Here is a 5960-nt window from a genome sequence, read left to right on the forward strand (position 1 = left end):
GAGATGTTTCCTTGAGTCTTCAAGAACAAGGAGCTTGACATCATCGGGTCCCGTTTGCTGATGACGGGGAGCACGCACGCTGATAAAAGGCTGCGGGGTTGATCAAAGCATCCGCATCAAACTGATGCCTGACACTTTGGGGTTTATCTGACGGGGAAAACTCATAAAACATTTCCCAGCCTGCTTGTGCACAATAAATCCTCCGCCTTGTAAATCAAATGTACCTACGTGTGCAATATGAGCAACAGCATCTGAATATTTTCTTCTTGTGTCTCCAATCACATGCATATATATATATTTCATTGCATTTCTTGTATTTCCTTTGTGTTTTTTGGGAAGGGAAAAAAAAGTATGACGCGATCCAATCTAAGAAGATCAAAAGTAGGTTTGAGAAATTGTTTCATATGAGAAAGGTGCATAATTTTTCCTGCTCTTCTCTCCATTCATCTTCATGTGCCTCTTCATTTCCCCTCTCCTTTCCCGAACCATATTATTCTCCCCGTCGCTTTCTACTTAACATTAATCCTCGCTATCATTCTCTCTCCTTCTTGGCCCAACTTCATTTCCTTTTGCGACATCACTCCTCCCTTCTTCTTTCTCTCCCTCCCTCCCTCCCTCACTTGTGTTGCTCTCCCTCTCAGATGTCACATCAGACGCGCTTGTCTTCCGCTTGCCCTGTCATCACATTTTTCACACAGCCTCATCCCTTAATTGGGCCTGGATCATCATATCGTGTTGAATAGCGAATCGCAAGCAAGGGATGAAAGATGGCCTCCACCTATAGCGCCCCCCCCCCCTTCCCCCACATGCAGTCAGGATCACACAAACAAGCGCGGCGGTGGCCGAATGGCGCCGCCTGAGCACATTTTTACACCTTGTGTTTACACTACAGATGTCAATGGCATGACAGGTGAGATGTTGTGTGTGTGTGTGGGTGTGTGTGTTCCCGCAGTGTCCAATGATGTTTGGCGGCTTGTGTGATGAGACAAAGGATGCCCCCGAGCCAGCAGTCGGATCTTCGGCTAACAGGCAAACACACAAAAAAAAAAGAAAAATCCAGCAAAAGGAGTCCTGAGGGTTTTAGCAATCATGAGATGGATAAAAACTGATATATTTTGCTGTTTAATTCAAATTCCACAAACACGATATTAATTTGAACTAAAGGGGGGCTGCATAATACATATTATTAGTTGGTTTTTTTTACCTGATTTTTTTCTTTAATGTTCTTGTGCCTAGAGATATCGACTGATTAATTTTTTTCCCCCACACTGAAAAATGTTTTTGAATTTGTTCAATTTTATTTTGTCTAGCGGTTGCACAAAATAAAAATATCAGAATCCAGATATATTTTTAAGTCGACTATACAAAATGTATCTGGATTAAGATGCTTTCCGTTTTGTGCAACCATTTGACCAACAAAAATTGCGTAAACGCAACACACCTTTTTTTTCCAGTTGACCGAACAGAACTTCCTTGGATACCACAAACTATTTCCCAAGTTGTGGAAAGGTGCTTCCATGTTTTGCAAAAAGATTTATGTTGTCTGTGTGAATGTTAGTGTGCTAGCAAGTGTGAACATACATGTTTTCGTGGCCAGTGATTGATTTTCAAGTGTTGAATGTTGACTGAATGTTGGGCTAACCCGAGAGGAAGGGAGGGATGACACCTCGCCGGCTTCTCCATCTCACTGTCCACTCTCGACCTCTGCCCTTTCTCATTCCAGCTTCCATCCACTTTCAATATCAGTCCCCCCCCCCCCCCCCCCCCCCCATAATGGCTTTATTGATAGGAAACATTGATATCTATTGCTGTCTGAAATGAGCCGCTGTCTTGCCACTAGTGGCTGGTCATTCCTTATGCGGGTCAATAAAAGACAGACATGCTTGGTAATTTACTGAGAGGGTAACTCGCAGCTGCTGTAGCCTATATACAACTGAGATGGAGATACATATTGTGTCAAACACGTCTAGATACAAAGTGGAGGAAGCAGGAGTGATGGGGAATGGAAGCGTGTTGTGGAACAGCAAAGCTTTTCAATTTTGCTTAAATAGAATCACTTTTTGTGCTGGCTCTCCAATCTGTAGAGTCAGCAATCACTTGTATGTGTATATTTGCACATATATGCAATGGAGTGGGAGATAAAGCCAGCATGCACAGCTGCAAATGGATCAATTTGTGCTCCATTTGCTGTTCTGTGAGATTTCTGAAGGCACTTTGGGAAGTAAATAGAGGAGATCACGGTCTCCTATAGGGCACTCTCAGGAATACTTCAAAATTTCACTTCATATATGGAGCAAGCATGGCCAACTTAAAGGGGAAGTCAACCCCAAAGTTTTCTTTACAATAATATCTTGTATGTGTGTGTCCGCACTAGTTTAGACATGTCAGATTAATTTTGCATTTGTGGAATATATAATAAGCAGCAAAACTCGTTTTTTATCTATCTCAGGGGCGGCCATTTTGACACTTACTGTTGACCGGAAATGACATCACAGTTGGTCGCAACCAATCACGGCTCAGCTTCAGAAAATGGCCGAGGATCACACACTTCTTAACCAGATGTAGGCTATGACAAAATGTTACATTTGGATAAAATACGTGCATAAGTGCAAAATTTTTCACACAAAAAAAAAATCAGGATGACTGTGCAGCTTTTATGCAATGTCCACTTTAACTTTTTTGAAATTTCTGTTTGGTGGTATCCTGTTAAATTTGTTTCATGAGCTCCTTGGCTCAATAAAGATTGGTGGTCTGTTTTTTAAGGGAGCACAATGGCCGCCAAATGACATTTTGAATACATGCCTCGATACCACCTGCCATATTTTAATATAGAAATTCGAATGGATGACAATATCCTACAATGAAAGAAAGTCTGATGGAGTCGAAGAAAAGCCCCTAGACTGCGGTGAACGACAGTAAGTCAGCTCAGCTGTGCAAACTTGACATTTGGACGGTTGAAGTGCATCATCAACCCGCTCCTCATCATGACGACTGAGGGGGAACAAAACAGAAGCCATGTTCCTCTGTGCTCCGCCATTAGCGATGCGGTGTCAGCCGCTCCCGAGGCCCCGGCTTTGTTTTCCCATCATGGCCTCGCCGCCGCCTGCTTGGTTTAGACAAGCTGTGTTCTTCTTCAGCCTTTCAATTATACCATGCCCCGCAGCAGCTCCCCCCCCCCGCCTGACACCACATCAGCCGAGATGGGAGCTGAGAGTGGGAGGAGTGATTGAATTTGGTGTTTGGTGGAGGGGTGTGGTTCTCTTCCTGCGTATTGGCATTGTGGATGGCTGCTTTTAAGCACTCCCGACCAGATATTCGTTGTATGTTAAAAGAATTCTTTGGAATGTCAAATAGAAGACATCTGAAGGAAGTGTTTCAGGAAATTATTGCACATTGTTACTCTATGTTTTTTAGAGTACCGGTACATCCCTTGCGTATTTTCCTGAGCATTTATTTTTTCGACAGAACTGAGAACCGGTAGAGATTGTGCAGATTATTTGTGTAGTGGATGAGTTGACTCGTCTGCAAGAGGGTTCTAATAGATTTGGATTCTTCATTAAAGTTAGTTTTTATTTCATTTTGACTTTTATTAAAAAAAGGAAATTCAGTTGGGGAGTTTTAATTTTTTTTTAGAGGTAGATTGTTTGGTTTGTATTAGCTTTAGTATTATCGGTATTGTTATTTTAAATATATTGCATACAGTGCCCAGATTCCGTGACCAAATGTGTCGCTAGCTTTTTCTAGTTCAATCATCGTAAAAGATTCATACGTACCAGCCATCGCTTGAAAGTGGCTCAGGATTTTTGCTCAGCCAAATTGATCCTGTCGCAGGTAGGGAACATCTGTGTTGAGGTGGTAACAGTGACAGTATTTCATTATCAATTCTCTACACTTTGCTGCTGCAAAAAAATAAAAAATATCGATGTCCCATTGTCTAATCCGTGTGTCTCCCCAATTCCTTCATCCCAGACACAGGTCAAGTTTTCTATTGAGAGTGTGCACAGAGGCTGAAATCCCAGAACCACCAAAGCAGAGCGTCTAGACAAGGCCCCTCACTCCTGACCCCTGTTAGCCCCCCGATTACCAAGGGCCCTTTGTTTGCATGTTGATCAATTCTGTTTCCTGTCATTGTAGATGTAGCAAACACGCTAATATCCAAACTTGTTGGACTCGACTTGGACGACAAATACCCAAGTGACTCAAGTGGGTAAGCCATTTTACAAACATGAAATGAATACTCCAGCAAAAGTAAAAAACAGAACAAAAACTCTTATGGATATCACTTGGGAACAGTTTTCATTGTATTTCATCTGATAAATTGTTTTCTTTCAATATTTAATGCTGGTTAACCAAGTGTGGAATTGTCTTTGTTTAGGTGATTAATGCGTGGAGTTGACTTTGGGCCCAGCGTTCCCACACATTGACTTCATGTCTGCATTGATGTTTTGGGGTGGGGGCGTCTGGTGATTTGGGCATGAATTATCATCTAGTCACACAGCATAAATTAACGAACAAACTCAGACGATGTATACAAGAGCGGTCAATGCTAACTTATGGCTAGATGTTATGCTAATTAGCCTGTGTTTGCACAGCACATCTGTGCCTTTTTTATACAAAGACCACAGAAGTTTTTTTCTTCCATTTTAAAAATTGGTCTCCTCCATTGACGTTGTCTCGTTTCGGATAATACATTCAATGTAGCTTAGTTTTTACAGTTTTACGCATTGGACATGATGGAAGTAAGCTAGCTGCTGGCCATTGCCGCTCATCACAGTATATTTTTTTGTAGGGCATTTAGTGTTGGAGATTGGATGCATACATTTTTTTATTCATTTAAATTTTAAGTTATGACACACACACACGTGGAGGAGAAAACTGACGCAAAATCGGAGTTTTTTTTTTTTTTAACAATTCAACTCGTCCGGCCCCCTTGACATGAAATTAGGCCGTATGTGGCCCCCTACACAACAACGTGTTAAAGATTGTCTGTTTGTGTCAGACGGTGTCTCGTTTCATCGTGGAGTCAGCGTAAATATGTGCCGCCATGCTTAAACAATGATGGCGGTGTACTGCAGCTGCCCGTCTCGTCTCGTTCAATGAAGGGGGGCGGGGGGGGTTCCGGAGCGGGAAGGCGGATAGGCGCTGAGAGATGGTGAAATACTATATTAAATTACCCTGATTAACAATTTAGCCACGATCACGCAAAGCATGTGTGTATGGGGGTGCCCGTGGAGAGGCCCACGGACCATTCATCCCCACAGCGCCAAGGTCGAAAGGTGCCCCAAGTTCACAGGCTCGGGTCCTTTGTTATGTTAATTGACGTGGCCAAATCAGCTGCCAGACACAAGAACTTGCCTGAGAACTTTCAGGCAGTCGTCATTCCGCTGTTCATCTTAGCACCCCCAGCCAATACACAAACAATCCCCCTTGACACATTCCGTGCACAATCCAGCATTTTTTTTTATGCAGAAAAAAGGGTGGGGCAACGTGGGTGTTGGGACTGGTTGTTCTTTTAAGACCTGCCGCAATAGCTTCATATTTGAAATTTACACTGTAGTCCAGAATGTGCAAATATTGTCAAAACAAAGAATCTCTTTCATATTATATTTATTTTGAGATTATTTATATTACATATTATTATTGATATAATCTTGTATTGATGTCTTAAATGAATTAAATTATTAAAATGTCTTGATATGTTGGATATTTACTTTGAAAATGTAAATGAATCGTAATTATGCAACCAATTTTATGATCAAATATAAGGGGAAATTCTGTCAATGTCTTTGCAAGTGTATACAGGAAAAAGGGGGTGCGTTTTTTTAAGACATGCGGCTCCATTTTGTTTGAAACATACGATCGTTGTGCATTTGTTTAGTATTTATTTGAAAAAAAATTACTTATTTTCATGAAATACCTGCACATATTACAAAATTTCAATTCTAATAAAATGATTAAAA

This window comes from Syngnathus acus, chromosome 9, assembly GCF_901709675.1.
Source record: "Syngnathus acus chromosome 9, fSynAcu1.2, whole genome shotgun sequence".
Lineage (NCBI taxonomy): Eukaryota > Metazoa > Chordata > Actinopteri > Syngnathiformes > Syngnathidae > Syngnathus > Syngnathus acus.